Source organism: Anser brachyrhynchus (genome assembly GCF_964034855.1).
Source record: "Anser brachyrhynchus genome assembly, chromosome: 14".
NCBI lineage: Eukaryota > Metazoa > Chordata > Aves > Anseriformes > Anatidae > Anser > Anser brachyrhynchus.
Window position 1 is genome coordinate 3,392,008 of NC_137709.1, and position 25,139 is coordinate 3,417,146.

The window sequence follows — 25,139 nt, forward strand, 5'->3', positions numbered from 1 at the left end:
AGAGGCCGAAACAGCCCCAAAAGAGGAGCACGGCTTCGAAACGCTCACAGCAGCGTGGTTTCTGCGTTAGTGCTTGTTTAGCCACCGCTCGCTGTTAACTTCTGGGGCAGCACGAAGACCTGCTGGTGCCTTTTGTGAGCATTGCTATGCAAATCTAATGACAATAAAATAAAAATAGCAAATCGCCCTTGGGCTGTGCTGCGGTGCCCTGTGCTCCCACGGGCTCGGCTTGGGAAGCAGCGGCCCTGCCCTGGGGTTTGCTTCCTCTTGCAGGCACCGGAGATTTCTCCTATTATAAAAGTGCTTTTTTATTTTATTTTATTTTATTTTTCCTTTTTTAATGGAATTCCCGGCATTTTTGAACCGCAGCCCAAATCTGCGGTGAACCCCTGCTGAACTCCCTGTCCCTGCAGCCCCCCCGGCTCGCTGCTCCCTGCAGAGCCGGGCAGGGGAGCATCAACTCCTCCTCCCGTGGCTCCCTAAATCCCTGCTGGGAGCCAGGTGTGAGCCCCCCAGCCCCGTTCCTGCATCTCCTCGGCTCTCCTCCACCTGCGTCTGCTGGTGGTGCGTGGCGAGCGCAGGATGCTGGGGGCACGGAGGGGAGGCAGGGCACAGCCTCCCTGACCGAGCTGGAACTCCATGGGACATGAACACAGCACAGATTCAGTGACAGGCGCTGGATTTCGGCCAGGAAAGCCAGCCCGAGGCTGAGCTGCGAAGAGCATCGTTGGCTCCACGCTGAACAAAAGTAGCCAGACCCCAGGCTTTGGGTTTTTTTCCAGGTGATGGCGACTTGGGCTGCTCTGCTGGGATCCAGCGGCTGCCCAAAATACGGCGTCCCCCGCTGGTCCAGCTCCTCCTGGGGCAGGTCCGAGGGCTGCGCCGGGCTGGTGCTGGTGCCTGCTCCCCATCAGCCTGCAGGATCCCACCCTCATGTGGGACAGCTCTGCTCTTACAAACCAATAAGGTTTCCCTGCTTACTGTGAGGTGCAGCGCATGGCTAGCAGCCACCAGGTCAAATATTCCTCTGGAAAGAGGAATTTTCCCTTTCCTTTTCCCTTTCCCCTTTCCTGTCTTCTTCATCTTATCTTCTTTTCGTCTTCATCATCTATCTTGTCTTCTTTTTGTCTTCATCTTGTATTTTTTTTTTAATTATTATTTTTTTGCTTTAAGGCTGATTGTGGCATGGATAATCGATCTCAAAACAGCCTTCACCTTGAGAACTACTTCCCACACCTTGGCCGTTCCCTCGCTGTGCCCCCCCCCCCCTACCAGCCCACCCCACGGCCCCTGCGAGCCCCTCCGACGCTGCTCCGCGGGCGCAGGAAATTAAAAAGCTAACCCACGAGGCTGAGAGCAGAGCGTGAAGGACGCCTGCAGCATGCTCCTTGCTTGGGGTCACTGCTGGGGTCCCGCGAGTTTCGGGGCTGCTGCTGCTCAGCCCCCCGTGGGGATGGCACCTTCGCAGGGCAGCCCCTGGAGCAGGACCAGAATTACCCCGTCCTCTCCCCAAAATGGGAGCCCGGGGCCCAGCAAACTGCCACGGTCGCAGTGGATGTAGCTGCGAGGTGGCCTCCTCCTGGCCCAACGTGAGGGCTCTTCCTTGCCTGCGAGTGCTCCCTGTGCCTGCAGAACAGTTTTGAAGGCCTCAAGCTTTCCGCAGCTTCTGGTAGTTGTGTGCGCCTCCTCTGGCCTTTCCAACCTCAGGTTAACGAACCAGTTGCCATTTAACTGGAGCTAACGAGATCATCTGTGTGAGCTAGTTTCAGTTTTTCACGGTCGTTTGCATCAAGCACCAAGTATTTGTTGTCCTCAGGATAAGGCAAGCACGTGTGTGTGTCCTGGAACAAGTGCTCGCAGTGCGGCCAGGAGAGCAGGCACGGAGATGCTGACTAACCGGAATAAATTGGCAGTCGTTAATTCCCTTTCTCTTTTCCCCGAAGAAACAAGGCAGAAAGCAAACATGGATGTGAGTTATCGCGCAGACATCAAAGCCCGTGTTTATGTAAGCGCTACTCATGCTGAAGATCTGTTGCAGAGTTGGACCCTTCGGTGAGGAGCTGACAACTCGCCTGCGAACGGACTTTGGAAATAGCCCAGGCACGGCTGCCAGCGAGGCTCCGGTTCGAGCCGGGCCAGCCCCACGGGCTGCGGGGCCGCAGGAGCTGCAGGAGGGGCTGCAGCACGAGCGGAGGCTGTGCCTGGGCTCCTGCACCTTCCCCAGGGCAGACGGTGGGAGCAGGAAGAGGATGGCCCCGCAAAGCTCGAGCACACAGCGTGTGGCCGCTGATGCTGGTGCAGGTTTCCACCCCAGGGACAGGACGTGGGTGTGTGGGGAGGTTTGGGGGCTTCCAAGCATCCCAGCACGGAGCCGGCTTGGGCAGCGCTGGGGACGCCGCGGCCAAGGGTCTCCTGCTGGCTCCTCACTCCTCAATAACGGACGTGTTGCTGCCAAACAGCCGCCGTGTGCCTTACGCTGAGGAGCTGGGCAGTGTCCGGCCACAAAAGAGGCAGCTCCCTGCCGTGATGATGCTCCTCGGAGGTGCTGGCGTAATTTCAGGTTGCACCAGGGCTGTTTCGGGCTCAGAAATATGCTGGGGCACGGGAGAGGTGCTCGAGCTTCCCCGTGCAGACAGAGAGGCTCTCATTTTTGAGTCGTTTTCAACAAATTAGGAGTTCAGCTAAAACACAACCATGGCTGGAGGAGGCAAAGCCCCTGGGAGGCTGTCAGTGCCCCTGTGATCTGCCCCCGGTCCAGCGCTGGATTAAAAGCACTTTTGCCAATAACAATTTCCATAAATCTCTAGCCAAAATTCGTATTGTTTGCCTAAACTATTCAGTGATGCGAACCCGGTTAATTAAGAATAATCAGCGTCTGCCTGTGGTGCTTGTAGCGCAGAAGTTCTGTTTATCCTGGAGCTGGCCCCGGTGTGTTCCCCTCGGCTGGAGGCGACCTCGTAAGGCGGTGGCATCAGACAGTAAAATTCCCCATGGAGGAGCAGCCGGCCGCTTCACGGGGGGACCGCGGAGCTTCCAGACTTCCCAGGGTGGATGAGACATCTCCAGCTCTCTTACTAAACCCTTCCCTTCTCTCCATGATGCGGATGAAAGATTCCCTCGCTTCTTCCAGCTCAGGTACACGCGGTGCCAAGTCCATTTAGGATGGCCTTTCTTCATTTCAGAGGCAAGCTTCAAACCTCTCCACTAATTCGATAATTATTGTTCTTAAAACACAACTGTTTGGTGCTTTCCATGGCGGCTCTTCCCCCCCCCCCCCCGCGGTTTTGGCACACCTACCTTTAAGCGCCCTTTTAATACTCAATTTTCACACTGAAAATCCCTGGTGGTCACAGTCCCTGGTTCTCTTGTCTCCTACAAGCCAGCTACTGTACGCCAGCCTCTGTGCCTTAATTACGTCTCCCAGTAATACAGAGCCGGGCCTGGCTAACGTCAGAAACCCAGCCACGGGCTCGGATGTTGCAGAAAGCTCCGACCGCAGCCGCCGGCTGTGCGGGAGCACGGGGAGCGTGTCCAGGGTCGGTGGGGACGCTTTGGGATGTGACCAGAGCCCTCCCAGTGGTGGGGGGAGCTTGGCTGGATTTGAAATGGTCCCTAGGGGCAGGAGCTGGTTCTTGTGGGTGTTTGATGTGAAACTGGGAGCTGGATAAGGAAACCGGGAACTGGGTAAGGAAGTGGCACGCGGGGTCCAGCCGCTGCCCGGGCTCATCTCCGTGCTGCTGGCAGACGCGATTTTCTTCTCTGTTTGCGCCGAGCCCCTGCTGAAGCTGCACGTGGAGACCAGCGGCTACGGGACGAGGGGCTGCAGCATCTTGGACGCCATCGTCCTCACCTCTGCCGTCTACCTGGACTTCGACCCCGTGGCCACAAGAGCCCTTCCCCTTCCTTATGGTCACCTTGTGTAAATAAATCCATCCAGACCCAAAGGAGGGGGCCAGTTCTGGCCGATACCACTAACAGCGAGCGCCCCCCAGCACTTTGCCGTGGCCCAAGAGGGGCTGATGCTTGCAGTAGCTCAGAAATCAAGGTGAAAAATGAGTAATTCCTGATTTTCTGATGGACTCAGCCGTCATTTATTTCCCCTGTTTCTCCTTCCCCCACAGAGGGGAGAGATTTTCTTTTTTACTACAGCAGAGCAGACACACAAACAAAAAACCCACCCCCACCACCCTGTAAAATCCAGGTCACGTCCTATTCTTGGTCGGTGTGTATTTTTCTCTCCAGCACGCCATCTCCTACTTACTATTCTCCTGACAGCTCTGGAGGTTTGTTTTTCAGCAAGGAGCTTATGTGGGCAATGAATGCTCCGCCAGCATTTCTGCGTGTGATTAATTGGCTGGGTAGCCCACCAGAAGTGGGATGTTTATGGGCACAGGGCTCTTATAACGTTCACTTCTGAGCCTTCATTCCACTGGTTTGGATCGTAAACTTCACTTATCACCAGACTTTTATATGTTAATTATTCTGTGTCACCGGGAGAGGGGACATGGAGAAGTGCATGAAATAATGAGTGGTTTTGGCGTGGTGAATCAGATGCTCCTGTCTGGGCTGGCTGGTAATAAAGGGGCATGCGGACATGTGGCAGGATGGGGAAGATGTTTGCATCGGGTCAGGACACGTGTGCGTGCTGGTTTGAGCCTTGCAGTGCACATTTGCCTCGTGGAAGTCGCTGCCCCAAGATGCCACATCTGGGGACTGGGAGTAAGAGCTGTAGGGTAAGATTTGGCACCGTTCTCCCCCGAGGCGCTTAAAATATTGAGGTGCTTTGAAAAATCGCACGTGGCACAGATCTGCAGGTTTAAGAGCCTAAACGCCTATGAAAATCTGGTCCGTGCAAAACCAAGTTTTGATGGAAGTCAACGGGACTTAGCACCTAAGGGACCGGGGCCACGGGGAAATCGTATCCTGACTTTGGGCATGAACGCCTCTAATGGCATTATTTGGGGAAAAAAAATACTGAAGAGGAAAATCCTTTAGGCTCTAAGAGTCCTTTCCTGTTCCAGAGGTGCTTGAAGTATCCCGCACAGCCCTGCCACGCCGCTGCTCTGCCACCCCAGGGCACCAGTGCCCACCTTGGTGTCCTGACCTGGGGGACAAGAGCCCTGGGCCATTTGGCATCCCAAGGGACAGCACCTCTTGGCTTAACATTTGGTTTAAAACGTGATAGGGCTGTCTAAATGCATTTTGCTGAAGGTGCGGGAGGCTGTTTATTCTCCGTGTATATAGTAATTTATTAATTGAAGTCTAAATTAGCCCTCAACAGGTTAGCAGTATTTGAGGCAGAGAGCTCAAACATGCAACACATTCTTGGCACTTTTCCCTTTATTAATTAAAAACCTCTTTAAAACACTCTGCCTTCCACCTTGGAGCAATAAATTTCCACCTTGAGGAAATAATTTCCTTGTTGTATTCCATACAGAGACGTTCTGTTAGCTGCAATCCCTCTTCTAGTGTAGGCCCCATTCATCTTTCTTTCGATTTCAAAATAAACTTTAAGAACGCCAAGCTGTTCTTTGAAAAGAAAAAATAAAAATAAATCGACTTCTCTGCTTTTTTAAAAAATATATTTGGGATTAATTCCGAGGTAGTTTACTACCTGTGCAGCCTGCGGGCCACAAAGCTCCTTCTTAATAAAAGCTCAGAGGGCTCCGGGGCGGTTCCCGGAGCCGCCTGGGCAATGGGCAGCGGTGACGGTCCCGCGCGGGAGGCACCGCCGCTGCCGGCAGCGTTTTACGGCCCTCTCGTCACCCCGGCTCTGGGTGGCTGTTTTTCTTTACGACCGCGTTCCACGGCCCCGACCTGCCCGACGCCGTGACACAACTTGGCAAAAATGCTGGGGCGAGCGGTGCTGGGTCCCCGCGAGTCCCTCCAGGAGGGGTGGGTAGGCAGAGGCTCCTCCATCCCCTGGGAGCTTGGACCAGATGGGATGGCTCTTGGACTGCTGCTTTGATTTTGAGATGCTTCTGCGTGGGTTGTCCTCGTGTTGGATGCTGCTGGTGGGGCTCGGCATCACCTCCTCTGTGCTCGGAGTGGTTGGCACCTTGCTCTTGGTGGGTTTCAAGCTGTATGTTCAGGGCCAGGACTATGGCATCTGTGGCTGAGCATCATGTGGTGCTGGTGTTCACCAACGCCTTGGGCATTCGTGCAAAATTGGGCTAAAATCCATGCTAAAGCCCATGGGGATGCTGCGAGCTGCTGAGCGCCTTTTCTGGGTGCAGCGGAGGTGTTTTAAAGCAGCTTGCTCCCGACTGTGAAAGCACAGGGGCAAAGCAGCTGCTGAAGACACTGGCAGGTCAAGAGCAGATGGAGAAACACAGTGCTTGGGGTGGTTTTATGTAAAACGCCTTTGCTGCTTTCACCCATCTCAGCACAAAGCCCAACAGCACGGCCGTGAGTCCGGAACGTCTTCACCCTTGGTTATTCATGGCACAGTCAGCAACATCCCCACTGCCCTCTTCGCAGGCTTTGGTTCAGTGACTGTCAGCACAGCATTTTCCAGGCTGCCTCAGCCAAATGACGAACTCTGGACCTTGGAGTGCTGCTGGAGGCCTTCAACCAACCTGTGAGCGCAGCAGGGGGAGCGTGCACTGCTCTTCAGTGAGCTCATGTTCCAGATCCCTGGGAGAATTTCCTTTGACACACAAACTTCCCCACCTGGTGCTGCAAATTCAGAGGGGAAAAATCTCCCAAGCCAACAGCAACGAGGCCTGTGCTAGCTGAGCTAAACCCGAACCTCTGAGGAACAGAGAAACCGTGTTCAATTTAAAAAAAAAGGAAGAAAAAGAAGAGAAAGACTTCATACGGCTTGTGAGTTATGCTGTGGTTTGGAAGCAACCCCTGGTCTGCTTAAATACATTTGCAGGCTGATGGTTGGATGGACTTGCAGAAAGGAGTGGGGAGGTACGGGTGTAGCAGGAGCTCCTTGTTCATCACCACGTTCGTCTTGCTGGGCCACCTCGTCCTCTTCAACAGTTCGTGGCACTCGTGGTTAACTCCAGCGAGGTCGGCGAGCTCTGCACGGCGGCGCTCGGAGGCCCCATCGCCGTGGTTTGCGTTGGCAGGGCTTCACTCAGGAGTACGAACGCAATCGCAAGGCGGAGGAGGCGGCTGCCTGTTGGGCCAAGAAAAAGGAGATCCTGAGAAAGCAGAGGGCGAACGTGAGCGAAGTCACACTCCGGCAGGTGGGCTGCGGGCAGCTGCGGGCTGGGAGCAGCCTCTGCACATTTTTGGTGCTGCTTAATAGGGTGAGGTATGGATGAGCCCTCTTCAGCAGGGGAATAAGTTCCTTTTCTTTCCTCCCCCCCTGTATTATAATAAAGCAGGCTGTAGCATCCGTGGGTCAGTTTGGTGGGATCATCGCATGTGCAGCTGGAAGTATTGCGATGGCTCAGAGTGGTTAAAACATTACAAAGGTCTAGGAGAACTCCTAATCAACTTCGATGTGTTTAGTCTGAGTTTGTTTAACTTCAAAGAGAAGTTAAAGAAATCCTTTCAGGTCATGTCAAGCCAAGAGCCCTGTCCAGAAGGGCCTTGGACTCGCTCTCTGCCGGTGCTCGAGGGAGGTCGCGCTCCTCCCTGCACAGCCCGGTGATGCCAAGTATCCAAAATGTTACCAGGGGCTGGGAACTCACCCTGCGGAGCCCATAGGAGAGCTTCACACTGCTTGACAAAGGGCTTCTGCAAAGCTGACTTGAAATAAATGCATAAAGCTGTCACTGAAATGTAAATGATTAGAGCGACGTGACTCTCTGTTTCCCCCGACTCTTCTGCTCTTGGTTGCTTTTAGCAAATGTAATTTGAAAATAATCAGTTCAGGATGGCTCGGTGGTTCCTGCCCTCGGGCCAGAGAGCCGCTGGTTCCAGGACTGGCCGGAGGCACCGGTTTTGGGGGGGGGTGCTCTGGGTTGTGGCTCGGGGTGCCAGCAGAGCTGTGGGACCTGCAGGGGCACTGGGGACCCCCTGGGACCTCCTGCACCAGGACACAGCCTGGCTGATCCCACAGCCCCGTGGGGATGGGGTGCAGGTGGCCCCGCTGCCAGCCCGCAGCTGGTGCAAAGCCCACGGAGGGGCTGGCAGGTGACAGCCCCATGTCACCTCCTCCTCGCCAGCAGTGTTTTGTTTCCTGGGCTTGTTCTTTTTCACCCCAGAAAATCACTCCGTTTAAAGAGTTCAGTTTGCTGGCGGAGGACATCAAAAAGGTTGTGTCACTCTGATACCATCGTTACGGGGGGTTTGTTTCAGCATCCCATTTACTGACCTGTGTTTGGTGGTTCGGAGCCTCTGGGGTTACGAAACGACCAGGTCAATAATGTTGAGCATGAGAGAGACTCCAAGTCACAAAAAAAAAAGATGCCCTTTTGATGTACCGAGTTATTTCTTTGGAAGAGGTGAGCGTTTTGAGGCTGTAGTCCCTGAGGAAAATGCTGCTGGCGTCAGCACGAGCAGTGCTGAGAGCCTAGGAAGGTCCCAATATATGGCACATGCTAGAAACAGGACTGGTTTTTTCCCACACCTCCCAGCTCCTGGGAGAGCCTGCAAAGGACTCAGTGCCCTTGTGGGATCGGGCCGTGAGCACGCAGGACGTGGGTCCGTCACCAGCGTGCTCAGTTTATGGCTGGTAAATTCAACGTTGAGTTGAATTGGAGCCCTGACTGGGCTCCACCCTCCCGGCAGGGCCCCCGTGCTTCTCCTCCAGCATCCCTGGGAGAAGGCAGGAGCATGTCCCGGACTCTCGGGCAGTGGGGCTGGAGGAGGTGTTTGTCCCCGAATTCAGGAGGTGGGGAGGCAGGAGCACGGGGCTGTTCTGCCTGCAGCGCCGGAACGGGCTGGCCGGAGCTCTGCCTCGGCAGTGGACTCTCGGCATCCCGTTGAGGGAAACGCCTAACCCCAGGCACTTAGTTTAAACCGTGTAACCAGAAAATCCTCCCACAAATCCCCCAAATGGGGACTGCTGAATTTTACATGTCTTGGGTTAACCTTAATGCGATGCAAGCCTGTGATCACAGCTTGGTACCTATTGTTTAACCGAGCTGCGGTCTGGCCTGGCGTTCTGCAACCTTTTCAGCTGCTTCCCCTGCCCTCCGCTTGCAGAGCTGCAGACTGCCCGGCCACAGCGCCCACCTCTGCCATAGACCCCGTTATTTCCAAAATTCCCTTTTTCCCCGTTCCCCAAGCAACCCAGGTTCCTCTCAGGAGTCTGAATATTACTTTTCCCCCTGTGATTTGAACGCGCGGGTCAGGACTAATGCTTCCCAAAATCTTCCTCTGTGCACATGCACATGTTGCTGATCCAGTCCCAGGCTGCACTTCTGCCGTTCACATCTGATTTTGGGGACAAAAATAGATAAAAGGACGCTAAAGAAAATCTGCGGAGCAAGGGCTCATGCAGAATCAGTGGGAGCTTTTCACCCCCCGGGCGAAGGGAGCGGAGTTTGAGGGGGTGCTGCTCTCTGTCTGCCTTACACCCTGGCATTTCGCATGGTATTTGAACGCGATCCAGCTGCTAGTGGGATATTTTTACCGTGCTCTTCTCTCACTGCAGGTTGCAGCTTCTCTACTGTGAACTTGCTGGCTTATCGAGAGAGATGAAAGAAAAATATGTCGGACGAGAAGACGACAAATTAAAAGCTCTGCTAGGGGAAACTAAGGGGCTGCTTGGAGCCACAGAAAGCAGAACCGTGCTAAGGAAGTGGGGCATAATATCTCGCCATGAAGCAGCTCCTTTCTGTGCTGGGGTACGCTTTGGCATCCTCGAGTAACCTGCTCGGATCCATCCGATGGTTTTAACGCACACCCAGCCACGTGGCCTCGGGTAAGGCCAGAGGAGCCCTGTGGTGCGGGGCGTACTGCTCACAGGTACAGCTCCACAGCACGACGGCGGTGAGCGCAGAGCTCGACCCGCCCGAGGTGACAGGGACGAGCCACCGTGACCTGCTCTGGCTGTGCAGACAGCCGGGATTAGCAGAGCGGGGCGCGCTCGCACATCTCTGCTTACCTGCCACACTGTTCCCTGCCGGCACACGGTGTCAGGAACCGAGAAATCAGAGTTGGAGGGGGATGAAAGCACCCGGGGGTGCTGGGTTTGGGGGCTGGAACATCTAGAAAACATCCCCGTAAATCCCAGCAGCACCAGCACCAGCAGCACTGTGCCCCATCCCTCGTGGCACCGCTGGCAGCAGAGCAGCAGGCGGCGGCCCCGGGCCCCGAGCGTCCCGAGGGGGCTCGGATCCGCAATGGGAGCTCCTCGTAAAAGGGCTGGAGAGAAACCCCTGACATGAGATCCTGCTGAATTTGTTTTTCATGTTCTCGTTTGTAATAATTTTGCGTTTTATGAGGGATACTTCCTAAAACTTCCCCGACATGATGGAAACACATGTGGTGCTCTAGTACACGATGTGGCCTTTTTGGGGGAGGGACTAGATCAAAACCTGCTTTTCCCTGACAGCTATATGGGATGCGCTCCACCAAGCCAGGCACGCGGAGGAGTGCAGGTACCAGGCCTTCCTGCTGCGTGCCCTCACCGCCCATCCCTCCAGAAATATTGCATGTGCTTCTTGTTTCCGCAATCTCCAGGTAAATTCTCTTGCTGATACATTATTTAAATTTTTTCTCCTCCCTTTTTCTGCAGGTAACCCCTGTGCCCGTGCAGGTCCCTGTGCATCACCTGGGATTTTATCCGAAGCGCAGGTTTGCTCCTGTGCCTTCTCCAAGGACAGGGGGAAGCAAACACTCATCCGAGAGAGAGTTTCTGCAGGCTCCAAAGCTGATAATGCCAAGGTTACAGGAACTTTGCTTATCTGAATTAACAAATCCCTCTAAGGTGGGTAGGACTGAGACGTCAGTGGGACAGCGTCACTGCCCTACTGTCGATGTCACTGCCAGCAGCACCGTGCCCGAGCAGCTGGGTGTCCCCAGCACGGGATGCGGGCTGGTGGTAATCCTGCTTTTCATTATTTTAGTGGTAAGATAAAACTTTTGTGTAATGTGTAAAACAATCCTAAGCCTCCCTGTGTTTATAAGAAGGGCTCAGGCGGGCTGAGAAAATGGCACACGGGAGGCAGAGACTGCGGGACAGCAAACAGTGCAAAAGGATGCCAGTCATAAATGGTCTGAGGTTAATTGTAAACTGAAAATAAAAGTCTAAGGCCAGGGAAGTGCAGCAGGGATATTGGGATACTGATGTGTGATTCAGGATGAAAGTAGAGGACAGCAATTGGAGGTAATGACCAAAAAGGTGGAGAGTGTTAAAACCTCCACCCTGCTGATGGGTTTCTGATTCGCAGCTGGAAAAGGCAAAGCACTCTCAAGTCGTTCAGATTCCTTAAAATACTTGTGGCCGTGCCTGATGGCCAGAAATGTTGCTGCTTTGGAAGAGCCCTCTCAGCCTGTCGGTTTGGGGAGCAGTGTGTGTGTGTGTCCCAGGTTGGGAGCTGCAGAGGGCTGGGGCGAGGTGTGTGCCATGGGCTGCTTTTTGGGTGCAAAAAGCCTCAATACCAGGATGGAGAGCGGACAGGCTGCAGTATGGCACCTGGGGACGTGCGGTACGTGGGCAGAGCAACCTGTAAATCATAAAATAACCTGCAGGGAGCAGGAGGCTTGCTAGGAGACAGGCTGCATTTCAGGGGCTGGAGGACTCACCTGGGCAGGCAGCTTCATAGCGCTGCTTCCCCTCCCTCTGTGCCATACAGCCCCCCCGAGCTGGGCACACAGCTCCTCCTCTCCAAAAATGACCCAATTTCTCTGCTAAAGTGGCCAAAAACCAGAGCCCAAGGGCCGAGCATCACGCAGCATGATGCTGCGCCTCGGCTTTGTCCTAGGGCAGCCAAGTGAGAGCTGTGGGTGCTCAGCAAAGAGACCCCACATATTAATGAGGAAAATTAATGTATTTGTGAGTGTGCTTCTCCTGCTCTTCGGGCCGGTGTAAATTAGGACCAGGTCAAAGAAGTCAGGAGGGCTGTACCAGTGTAAGCCGGACTCCATAAAATAAAGAAGAGAGGCCCCTTTTGTCAGGCGATGGCTTTTCCTCAGAAGCTAAATGATACATAATGTTTATATAGTGTTTTGCCTCTCCTAAATGCAGGCTAGACATTAATTGATTCCAGGTTTGCTCTGTGAAGTAGGTCAGCTCTTTCCATTTTGCAGATAAAGGAAGGGCCGGGATTGCCGAGGGGTGCAGGGGTCAGTGGCGGCGCGGGGACACGGCTACGAATTGCCGCGCTCGCCCTTGCCGTTGGACCACGCTAAATATACAACACCCCTGATGTATGTCGACATCGGCTGCGGGTCTGTAAACCCAGCTACATTAAGCCCAGTTCAAATGAAATCTGTTTATGTCTCCAACGCTCAGCGCTGGTCAAAGCAGGACTTAGCTAACCTCGCGCTGTTTGTGTTCAAAGCCTCTTAAACCTCCGCTCCGACCAGCTCGGAGTGAAATATAAAGTACTGGCTGGGGCCTGGCCGGGCTCCAGGGGGCCGCTTCAGCCTCACCCTCTGCCTTCTGCTCGTGGGGCCATTTAGAGAAAACATCGCACGTTTTAAACAGCGATGGAAAAAATAATTTTAATTCACTTCTGTTTACATAGCTTTGGAAGCCTGCGAGGGTTTTGTAGAGATGATAATTAATGGTTGAAACCGGCGTGGAAAAACGTCGCCTTGCTCTGCCAGCAGGAGGCTGGCTCTCGAGCCCTGGGGAAGGAGGGACTCGAGCCTTGGTGGGTCCCATCCCTGCCGTTCATTCTGGAGTTTTGGAAGTGTCCTCCTGCCCGTCCTGCTAATGTTGAGCTACTAAAGAGTGAAACTTGGATCTGAGGAAATGCCTGGCTCTTGCTGGTTGCCTCCGATCCTGGAAGCCCTGCTTGCAGGCTGCAGTGGCCAGCCCCTAGGGACATGAGGGGTCCCCGGGCACTGCTGTCCAAGCTGGCCCACAAAGCCCCGATGGAGCCATGGCCGTGTATGTACTGGGTGGACGTGAGCAGGGATTTGGGTCCGTATAAAGTGCCCGATGGCTTTCTGACCGGCTGGGGATGAGCAGGCGCAGGCACACCCGTGGCACGAGCCCTGCCCGCGTGTCACACGCGTCCTCGCATGCGTCCATCAGAAGACTCAGACATGGTTTTACTGGTCTATTGCACAGCGGGAACTTGTACCTATAAAACCACTCTTAATTACTTCCTAAGTCACTAAGCAGGGTGATGCTGATTTTGTCTTATAACCCAACAGGATCGTGTCTATTTAATACAACCCCCTGCCCACCGTAACTTCTTTGCCTAGGCCTATTGCTCATAGGCTGCGTGCACCTGTGTCTGCAGCTCCAGGCTCAGCTCCAGGCTCAGAAGGGGCGCCCACACTGGGAGAAGCATAGCTGGGAGCTGAGAGCCCAACGTGGAAGGTGCTGAGCTCGGGGTCCTCCCTCCCATTGTGGCTGTGGCTACAGGAGGGATCGTCCCCTGTAGCAGCGGTGCTGCTGATCTGCTTTCACTCTGCTCCTCCGGGTGACTTGGAAGCAACGGCCGTAATAGCAAAAATCCAAAAGAACAACAAAAAACACTGATGGAGAGAGCAGTAGCTGGGAACTACTCCATGCCAGCATTGGTTCCTGCAGCCTCCAGACTCTGCTGTGGAGCTCTCCACTCGTAATGCCACCTCCGTGATCCTCAGCGATTACCAAGCAGCGTGGCAAGCAGCCGAGTGCCGACATTGCCAAACGCAGAAGCACGCAATTTAGCTGCCTGCTTTGCAAGTCAGCCTTGCACAAGAGCTCCTGGGGGTGCCCGGAGGCGTGCTGGCAGTAGAGGCTGGATCACTGCGATTATTGCCACTTCTGGCTCTAGCTGAAACAAGTGTAGGGCTAATCTGCCTCATTAAGCGGCTCTGATGTATTCTGAAAACTAATCTGCAATGTGTGAAACGTTGCTTTTAAAAGGGAAATATCCATTTATGAGGATAAAGACGTTTGGAGGCTTTTGCATACATACCAGAGGCTGGTGTTGGCTCCCTCAGGATCTCATGACGTGTGTTCCTGCGGGGCTGCAGGACCCCACAGCGCTGTGGGACAGCGACACGGGGGACAGCAGGGGTCCTGGTAATGGCATCATGGTGGGGTGGTGGTGTAAGGCACACCCGGGGCCGTCCCCACCATCACTGCCCTCCACAGTCACTTGGGTGCACCATGGTTTTCGGCTGTGGACATGTCAGTAGATGAAAGACCTGTGAGTAGCACACGGGCTGAGGAATGTTTTGTGTACTTAGTCATCCTGTGTGTGGTTCAGCCTTTATTTGACAAGATCACCCTATCCCAGAAGGATTTTCCTTGGAACTTTCCAAATTTGTTCTAAAACTGTGCTACTGCGTGAGTCCGGCCTCTTCCCGCCCAGGAGGTCCCTCCAGAGGGACGCTGTGTTTGATACAAGGCTCCCGGGTAGCATCACGCTCTGACACATAAATGCCACAAGACCCAGAACCGTCCCCAGCGCCTGCCCCAGCTGCAGGATCCTCACAGAGGAGGGGCTGATCTCGGTGGGGACTTCCCCGGGGTCAGCCACTGGGGAGTCCGGCTAGAAGGAGATTAATAAAAGGCCTACAGTTGGATTTATGTTGTAATAGAGGCAACTACCTGGCCAAAAGATGAATTACTTGGTTCATATTCCTCTTGTGTACCAGCGCACCAGGGTTAAGTTATTCTGTACTGATCCTGGCATGGGAGGAGAGTCGGTCCCAGAGTTTTCAGACCTGACATTAATGCTCAGAGGTGTGAGAGCACATGGAAGCAAAGTCCTTGGGGATAAGAAGCAAAATAAAATCTCAGACCAGCACAGAAGCTGCTGTAGCCCTGGCCCAGAGAGCAAAGGACTGCGATGGACATTGCACCGCTTGCTATCCGTGGCACGGGGAATGCCCCAGAAGCCGTGCTTCCTTTCCAGCTCTCCATTTTGCGTAGAAATTGGGCCCTTACGAGCACTTGTCCGTGCCGTTGTGTTGACCTGATGAGGTGGGGGGTGAGGTGGGCACTCTGCCCCCTGTACCCGCCTGGGAAACCGTGCCCGTGCCTGGCTCCTGCGCCCTGCAGGATGGCTGCCGGGGGGCAGAGCTTGGCCAGCCAGGGGGAGGCCGTGGGGAGCCAGGTCCTCGGCGTCTGCGCCCAGTGCTACGAGGAAGAAAATGGTAAAACAAAACATTTGGAAATCTGTTTCTTATTTACTGTACTGCCAAGCTGCTCTGTGCTGGAAGAACAGTCCCAGAAAAACAGAAAGAGGAAAGGATTTTCCTGCTGATCCCGTCGGTGGTGGGAGAGAGCCCTTGGCCTGCCACAGGCTGGGGCAGGTGGGGGACAGGGTCGAGGTCTCTGCGTGCTCAGGAGGGTGAGGAAATGCTTAGGGGTGTTCCATGGGTCTCTACTCTTTCTGAGAGGGAGGTTTGTTAAATGTTGGGAAGGACTGAAGGCAGACTGCAATACTTGGAGGTTACTCGAGGCACATTTAATGGGTTAGTTTTTGGTGGTGATGAAGGCTAGGCATGATGTTGGACCATGCATGATGTTGTTGATGTGACGGCAGCACAAAAAGCATCAGATGCTGGCCAAAGTGTTTTTTTTCTGGATGTTTCCCTGCTCAAGGCCCCATCTACAAGGGGTTCTCCACACCACCCACCTGCAGGGCACCAAGGGAGATGCAGGGGCAGCCTCTGTGCTCCGTGGGCTGTGGAGCAGAGGATGCTCGGTGGTACCAGCTTGCTCTTACCAAGGCAGTGAGGTTTTACATCTGCCCTTTCCACCTCCAAGCACCCACGCTGTCCTGGGAAAGCCGGGCATTGCCCGCGGCTGCTCGCGGGCTGGAGCCTCCGCCGCATGCACAGCAACTGGGGTAAGCTGAGCCGGGGGAAAGTTTCCCAGGGAGTTTTGGGCCGTGACGCCAGGAGCTCTAATTGCCTTGGCAGAGGTGACCACAGCTGTTGGAACCTGCCCTCTCGCCCGTGAGTCAGAGTGGAAGTGCCGGAGCCATGGGATGGCTCTGAGCAAAGATGCAAAGCTGGGAGTTGCTTTCCGAGCTTTTCGTTTCCTCGCAGGCAAGTCTGAGAAAGGCGAGCGCGGGAGCAGGAGAGCCTCCTGCCGCCTCGGGGCCTGCCTGCACCCGCAGAGGTCGTGCCAGCGCCGTAGAGATGGGGCTGATCCTGCCCCACCATCCCCTTCCTGCTCAGAGCACAGGGGGCACAGCCAGCCCTGCACGCTGCGCACCCGCCTGTGTGCAGCCCAGGTCAGGAACCAGCAGGAGATACGGCAGGTTTTTAGCTTTTGCTGCATCAGTCTGTGCGGCGTGTTTGGCTCTTGGGGTTTACTGGTTCCCCTCTGCCCTGTGCAGTGGGACCAGGGGTGGGTGAAGCCTCAGCACCACCTGCCCAGGAGCAGGGACGGGAGCTGCTCGCTCTCCTGAGGCTGCTGCTCTGCTTGGCTTTGTACCTTAGGCAGCATTGCATCTCTGACCGGGACCTCACCCTCAAGCCCCAACCAAGCCCCAAAACCCACCTGGAGGTGTGGGAACCGTTTCCAGCACAAGGAAACCATGAGTGAGTTACTATCAACCCGGCTCCATGAGATGGCTGAAGCGGTCGGGAAGTGGTGGCAGCAGGGATGCTGGAGGCAGGCAGGGGACCTCTCTGGGGACGGGTGGCCATGGAAGCCCCAGCACCAAGCTCTCCCCAACCCTGGGGAGGTCCTGTTGCCTCCAGGCTCCATGTTCGTGGCTCGGAGCCATCTCTCGTTTAGTCCCAGTGAATTACCGAGCCCCAGGAAGCCTCCCTTACTTAGGCTTTTGTAGAAGTCGGGGGCTCAAATTGAGCAGGAGCTTGGGGAAACCATTTCCCTTGTTAAAATAAATGTATTAGTTTAATACGTACCAGGAGAGGATAGGGAGTTCTCCTTGTTAAATATTTACCAGTCAAACCCTGCTGAGGACTTACTTGGAGCAATTCAGCTTTAGTGATTTCCTTCTATTGTGGTCTAAGTCTCCAGCATCGCCGGGAAACCGCTTGGCAGGGCCAGGAGGGCTGAGCCGGATCCGCGCCCGCCCGGGGTGTTGGAGTGATCTGCCTTGCTCCCACAGGACAGCAGGATGCAGGAGAGATAATAAAATAAACGTTAAAAAAGGATGAGCAGAGCCACAGAATATTGCTCTGTGCCTTACCTGCCGCAGCAGCCCGAGAGCATCCTGGTGGGCACACCGCAGTGGAGCCCAGGGAGGAGCGTTGGTTCCACGGGGGCTGATCCCGCTGGCTACGGGTGCGTGTCTCTGAGACGAACCCAGGCTGTGAATTATCTTCATGTCTGTAAGACGTCCCCTCTGCAGCCTGATGGTGGTGTTAAGCCATATTCCAGTAATCTCTCACAGCTCAGGATTTCCTAACACAGCTATTCTAAGAGAAGAACTGTATATTTATGATATTTACATGTATACCTTAATTTGACACACACTTATGTTGAGAATCAAATATTAATTTACAAGTTTATATACCAGCAATCTTTGACAGTTCAAGATTTCTTCACATTAGTAGCACATTTTTTTCTAGTCAAGCTAAATTCAAATTATTTGGTGACCCCAGATTTTTTTGTAACTCTGTTGCTTCTCCTAAAATTCCTCTGAATAAAATGGAAATATAGCATATGGGAAAAACACCGGGGGTGTCCATGGCCGTGCTCAGGACCTGTTGGTCACTTGCTCTCCCGAGAGCAGCGATCGCAGATTTTCACAGATTGCCTCGTCGTGTATTTTTTAAAGAAGGGCTCTATTAATAACGCTAAGAGAAAACAGATGTGTCAGGTTTGCGACCAGAAACGTGGATATTCCAGGAGACATCAATTGTTGGAAGTAAACAACAGCCCCGACCCGACAAAGCCCTTAAGCAGACACTTAACTTTAAGCAGGCACTTAGCGCGGGCTTCAGCGGGCGTCAACATATGTCCTGCTGCACGAGGAGGGACTTAAGTACGCACTTACAGTTAAGCTCGTGCTTAAGTGCTTTGTTGAATTGGGGCCAACACTTCAGCTCTCCCTCTGTCTCACTCGCATTAACCGTGCCTGACATCCAGGAAACTCAAACAGGGACCGCTGCGTTCACCTACCGGCGTTGCTTTCCCCTTCGGAGGGTGGCTGCATCGATTTTGTGCTCAGGGCGGCAGGGTCAGGGTGTCCTGGGCATCCTCATGGCCCCATCGCCCCGGGGGAGCCCCACACCCCATAGGATCACCTGGTGAGGAACTGTGACACTCATAAGCCTCTATGAAAATCCCTTCTAGGAGTCATCTCTTTATTTTTAATGTTTTTTTTTTTCTTTTTTAATTGAGATATTTTTCACTAATATTTTATATGTTTTTTAAAGACGTCTGTTTGCTTTATGCTTTATTATTATTATTATTATTATTATTATTATTATTTTAACCCTGAGGACCAAGAGGTACACTGTGCAATGATTTAGCCTCTCTGGTCAACCTTAGTGCGTGAAAACTTAATTTTGCTATTTTTGCTGTTATAACTTTTTCTTCTACTACCTGCCCCGTTCACTGAGTAGTGAGTATCAGCAGGCAGATATGAATGGGAAAGGCCCTCATGGGTTGCCAGAGACCTCCTAAGCCAGCCTGGATGCCCTAGGGTCAGCCTGAGACTCTTTTCCTGGATGCTCCAAGATCAGCCTGGGACTCTTCTTGGCTGCAGGTCTCTCACCTTCACCTCCAGGCAGAGTTCGCTGGGACTGAAGGCTTCCCTTCCTGGCCACTGGCACTTCGAATCAGCATCACCAGGAGCCCTGAACCCTGGTTTGCCGTCGTTTCTGTGGCTTGGGATCAAGTTTTCCTCATTTGCTTGCCGGCTTTTCTTTGCAGCACATCAGGTTCTGAAAACAGAGCGAACCTGGTGTCACAGGCCAGCCAGAGCGTGGTAAAGGAGGCAAACAGCGTTGGTACCTCCAGGCCCAAACCGTCCAAGGAGAATCCAGAACCAAACTTTTCCATAGTTTTCCTGATTTGTAGGTGAGATTCTGGCCTTGTTATCATCACCTGCTTTAGCAGGACCAGAATTATGTTCCCCCCAAGACAGTCTTTAGACGGAGGGTACTCGCTGGGAGAGAGGAGCCGGCTGGACAGAAACCAGCTCTGCCTCTGCCGCCTGCAGCAGCTCTCTGCACAACGAGTCGTGGCCGGAGAGGCACGGTCACTGCAGAAGAGAGGATTTTGTTTTACAGACCAAAGCCAGGCGTGGCGAACCTGTGGCCTTCGCTTAGACAAGACTCGGAGAGCGTCGTCTAGATCCTGCTGTAAGCTTTCTTCAATAACAGCTCTAATAACAGCCTCGAGGACCAGCTCCTTGTTACTCATTTTCCTTGCAGATGGCAGCATCCAAATTCCAGTTATTTCTGTCTTGGAAAATGAAAAACCCGACCAGAAGAAAAGGAATGTGAGCTTGCAGCACAGTTTGGTACCTGGAAGACTCCGGGCTGGGGCGCGCACTCCTGATTTATGGCGTACTTGTTAAAACCACTTGTTCTTGTCATAACAAAACAGATCGAAGTGAAGTTTGGGAGAAGGGCTCCTTCTAGTTGGCACTTCATCATGGCTTCTTACTCCTTCTTAGGTTCTGGGGGTTTACAGTTATATAAAACTTAATGAATCAGTATACTTTAGATTTCCTTCCTAATGCATATGGGTTCAATTAACTGCGCTGTTTGCTTATTTAAGCGTTTTCATTAAATTGCTTTACTATATTTTCCCGCAATTGAAGGGGAACATGGTGGGGCTGATGCCATCTGCCACCATCAGTTTAGCAGAACCTTTTGCTTTGTTCAGACCCGTTCTGTTTTATTATAAGAGACCCTCCTACCCCCAGCTCCCTGTGTGCCACGCTCTTATTGCATTCTCCTCTTCTAGCTGCAGACTGATAAATAAAAGCCTTGTACAAGGACCTTCATGTATGGTATTTTTAAGGCACTTTTTTACAAGATCAGGTTGTGTTTTGCTCACCCTTCCCTCCCCCTGCTTGCAGATTCCTCTTTGCTCCAGCTTGTGAATAAATAATTGTTGCTATTACAATACCTAGCAGCTCTTGCTGCCTGGCTCTGTGGGGTAGGGGGTTGCTTTGGCAAAAACACGGCCAGGCTACAGGCTCAGCCCAGGACACCAGGACAAGGCCTTTTTTTTTGCCGTTTAAGGAAAAGCAGACTAAAACCATCTCACCTAAAGCTCCTTCTCATGGCAGAGGGTGCTCTCCTTGTCAGTGCCCCCGCTTCCCGCAGACCTCGCTTCAGTTTTGGGTCTGGTGCCTTTAGGACTTGCTGCACTGCCCTCTCCCCAGCGCAGAGGCAGTGTTTTGTTGCATTTCTCCTTGTGGCTTCAGTCCATCCTCCTGAGCTGCACCTTGCCAGCCTGGGTGCCCACCACAGGCAGCCCTGAGCTTCCCTAAGGACTGGTGGTCCCATGGGGGATGCTGCCAGCACCCCCCGAAAGAGCTCACACTGCTCTGGGGATGCCCCTCCAGGAGGGACGATGCCTGTCCCTGTTTTGCAGCTGGGCAGACTAAACTGAATAAACTCACCTGCGCTGTTTGGGATGCAGGCTGTGGGCTGTTACACAAATCTGGTGCTTTACGGACATCGCTAATAGGAAAAACACCTCCTGGAGAATGAAAGAGAAGAAAGAAAATCGTTCATCCCAGGGGACTGTATTCCAGAGGCTGACTTTCTGATTTGGAAAGGCAGTGTCTGATAGTGAGGTCTCTGTCTGTCACCCCTGGGTTAGGGAGCAGGGGAAGGCGCTCTCGGAGCAAGCTGCTGTTTTGTGACACAGTCTGGGAGGAAGACGCCCAAGCGTTTTATCATTTTCTGCTCCTTGCTACAGGCATTTTGTACAAGGGAAGACGCAAGGAGAATAAATAACTTGCCCTAAAGGTACACAATGAATCTGTGTGGCAGGGCCAGCAAGACAACTGTTGTTAACCATTGCTTGTAAGAGCCTTTCCCAGGCAGTGATTTTGGAGAGGGCATGCAAAGCCCAAGGAACATGCTCCGGCTGTGCAGGATGATGCTGTGGCATCCCCATCGCCACGCTGTGACCCCTTTGGTTCATGGAGCAACAAACCAAACAGGTCCAAGAACAAAAAGAAAGAAAGAAAAATAATAATAACACTCTGCAAACATTCAGTGTTCAGTAAAGGGGAATGTAAGAAAAAGTACAATGTGGCAATGTACATTTAAACTGGAAGGAAAAGCATTTCCTCAGTTACCTCCCCCCTACCCCTGCAAAGTGTGTACGGACATTTTTCTTCCCTTTTTCTTCCTTTTCTTATTTTTATAAAACTTTTCTGGTTTATATATATATACCAGAAAAAATATTATATATAAAAATATATAATTATATATGTATAAAAATATATAAAATTATATAGAAAATTATATAATTTTCTGGTGTTTATATATATTCTTATTATATATATATATATTTTTTTTTTCCAGTGACAAATGCAGCAAGGGCAACACAGTTTTTACAAAACATTACAGGGTCAGCAAATCAACTGGGGGGGAAGGATCAGCTGGAAAAATATCAGCTGGGACCCCCAGCGGCTGCCCCGTCCCCCAGCCCTCCTGCAGCCTCTCCCTGCCTGGTGTGGGGGACCCTGACCCCTGCCAGCAGCCCTCAGGCTGCAGGGACCTGCCTGCAACTGGCTGGGTTTGCCAAAATTGTAAGGAATCACCTGAAAAAAAAAAAAAAAAAAAAAAAAAACCTGGTGCAGAGCCTGAGATCTGCCAGCTCCAAGCTCTCTCTGGTTCCTTTTCTTCTTGAAGTGAGGCATAAAATAAATTGGAGCTGCTGGCTGTGGTAAACAATCCCTCAAAACATGCCCATTCTTGATACCCCAAATGCAGATACACAATGGTGGAAGAAAAGGGAGAAAGGGGAAAAAAAAGGAAAGAAAAGAAAAGGAGAGAGAAAAAAAACCCGACGCTTCCAAGACACTAAAAATAGACTCTGATCACTTACCAAATGGTAAAATGAAAATGATTTGCTTTGAATAGTCTCCAGAAAGGCTCAGATACAATGTCTTGTGGAGCAAAATTGAATCAGTTGAAAGTGCAGACGCCAGCTCAGCCTAATCCCTCCCAGCTGCTTTGCTTTGCTTTTTTTCCAACAAGCAGCCCCTAAAAGTCGTCTCCCTAATCCTGCAAACTGAAATTCAATCTTGTATTTTTTTTTTTTAAATCAAGTTTCAAGCCTGGGGCTTGCAGGGTGGGGGAAGAGGAGAAGGGAGGGCTTTGGGGTTGCCTCCTTCCCCTTGCCCTGACTGCAGTAAACACAGCCTTGAATTCAAGGAAAAGCTTTAGACTACAATTCGCTTGGCTTGAGCCAAACACACAAATCTGATGTCTTTAAAGCCCCTCCAGCAGACGGTAGATAGCTTTGAGATGCTCACTAAATGGCTCTCTGCTTGCTGCCTTTTTGTTGTTGATTGGGGGCCCAAGGAGACCTTGTCCCTGGGTTGTTTTCTCTCTCTTTTTTTTTTCTTCTTTATTTTTTTTTCTTTCTTTCTTTCTTTCTTTCTTTTTTTTTTTTTTGGTGTCTGCTTTTATCAGTGAGTTTGGGTTGGGCATTTACCGATACAAAGACCAAGACAAACAATTTCTGACACAGGCGGGTGATTGCGGCCGCCAGCGCCTGTCCGGGCTCTGCTATCTCGGCGCGTATCGGGAGGTATTTATGACACTTTCCCAAGAGCTTCCCGGCTCCTGCCCTCCTTGCCCGACTTGCAAGGACTCAGCAAACGTTCCTGGGGTGTGTGGCTCCTCGGCTCTCCCTCGGCTCCCAACGCCATGAGCTTCCCCGCTTGCTTTGTCTCTCTTTGCCACCTGATGGTTCACTGATCCCAAAGGATTTCTTGCCATAATGTGATACGGTTTGGGTTTTGGAGGGTAATTAGTAATAGATAAAATAGCAGCAAAGCATTCGAGTCCAAATTGCATGGCTCAGCATCCTGATAATCCAAATTCCTGGGTCTGAACACTTCCAAACTCAGGGGTTCAAAGGTTTTCACCCTGTCAGACGTGCAGGTTCACCCTGTGCGGCTCCTGTCTGAGGCCAGGTCAGGATCCAGAATTTTAGCAGGAAAAAAAATAGATGTGGGGGGTGGGGGCGGTACCTCTTTTGCAGTACACAACTCCCCTGCGAGCAGTTGCAGGCAGACGTACTTTGCCTGGTCAGGGGAAGATTTGGGAAAAAAACCACTGGGAAATCAAACCTGGAAGGACGGAATGGAAAATTCACACAGGAACCTTTGATGTCCCTTGTCTTGTCCTGATACCTCTGGTGACAGACATCGCTACAGAACACCCATGCAGCTCTCACACCTGTGAGGCTCCGTACCGCTGGGGGAATGGGTCCCATGTCAGGGAAATCACACATTTCACAGACAAAGAGAGGATTATTTTGTCTGTTCCTGATGTCCATGTTTTTCCAGCTTATTGGCATGATGGTCTTGATCCCCCCACACACTGTGCCAGGAGCAAACTCCCACTTGGCTGTTAGTTCTGCTCTGAGATGCACGAAGCTGTGTGATGCTTTACTCGGACAACACCTCTGCTTGCTCTCCTTGCCCCTGTATCTCTCGTTTTGACACAAGGCTGGGGCACGGATTGATAAGAGCATTATTGCTAAAGGTTACTTTGGACAGAATTGCCTCTCGTATAATGAGGGAGAGCATGTTGGGCACATGGACCCCGTGGTCACCTGGGCTGGCTGCTGGATTTTGTGCTGTAAACTGAAGGACAGGTTAGATAAAGTTACAGGAACGAACGGTTCGAGATACACAGACAGGTACATCGAGGATGGATAAATTATAATAACTGGCATAATTGTATAGGAACATACAGGGTCTTTGCAGAGGGCGGATAATTTCATATTAATACGAATGAAGTAACGATGGAGGGAAAGTGCATGTATTTGAAATGGAATTGATAGCCTAGCCAGGGGGTTGGGTAGGTGATTGTGGACTTAATGGACAACAAAATAACAAAAATTGGTGTAGGTTAGGTTGTGTTAGAGCAAATCCCATCTGGGTGGGTGGAAAGTTTAGGTAGGAGCTGGCTGGACAGCTAGGTAGAGAGGTATGAGAGAGCTGACTGGCTGCTCTGTGGATCCCTGGGGTGAACATGCAGCCAGAAGAGGCTCTGTTTGCCATAAAAATAACCATATTTAAAAATGTAGAGCAAGGTGTGAGTTAGAACTATAGAGGGAAAAATAAAGACAAAGAATGATTAGTTATGTAGCACAGAATAAGCTTAGAATAGCTCGGAATAAGACAAATTAGCTAGACAGATAAAGATTTATGGGATGGATTGCAGTATACCTGAGCCTGATAGCCAGGTTAAAACGAGCAAATAGGTGTCCGTATATCACATATCAGCTTGTTCAGTAGGCGTGGACTAGATAAATGTGAAAGAAACAAAGCTAGGCTGGATAGGTAAAGTAACTACTGGATGGCTGGGAAGTTAAGCAAAGTAGAAGCAATGTGGACAGAATAAATATAGAAACATGGGCTTTTGCAAATATGTAGGTGTTATACATACATAGCTATAACAGGCAGAAAGAAGAAAAGTACAGATATAATAGAAAACTTACCAGGGCATATGGAATAAAGGGAGACATGAATTGATAAGTGTATCAATGTTCCAGGCTAAAATAAATAAAAGAGACCTGAGTAACACTGACCCAAGCAGATCTAAAATGGGGAAATGAATATAAGGATGATCCCCTATAAATACTGAGAACATTCTGGGGTTAGGTCAGCTGAGTAAAAATCGGATGGAAGGAAGAATAGATGGGTATGTATACAGAGTAAAGAGATTATTAGCTAAGTCTGCATGAACTGGAAAGATGGACTAGATAAAAGTGTAGAAAGCAGCTTAATAAATTAAAGGCCAAAAGAGAGAGAGATTAGATTGAGATGGACAGGTTTATGGCAGGCAGGACACGTGTTGTCTAGGTAAAGGGACGGAAAGGTAGCTGGAATGGTGGAATAAATATGTGACTAATACAGCCAGAGAATATGGACTGATAGGGGGAATAGGGCATTGATTACGGGGAATGTGGATAGAGG

At 51.8% G+C, this 25,139-nt stretch overlaps 1 long non-coding RNA gene across 3 annotated transcripts; it reads right to left on the reverse strand.

Moving 5' to 3' along the window:
* Window positions 1-9,565: 9,565 nt before the first annotated feature.
* Window positions 9,566-23,515, reverse strand: LOC308177505. Of its 3 annotated transcripts, none has more exons than XR_013939177.1 (3): window positions 22,031-23,515; window positions 20,589-20,668; window positions 9,566-19,634 (listed from the first exon to the last, which is right to left on the reverse strand). It is a non-coding gene; the product is annotated as an uncharacterized lncRNA (long non-coding RNA). The 3 variants fall into 3 exon arrangements; XR_013939178.1 differs by having other exon boundaries at window positions 9,566-20,419; XR_013939179.1 differs by having other exon boundaries at window positions 20,231-20,668.
* Window positions 23,516-25,139: the final 1,624 nt, after the last annotated feature.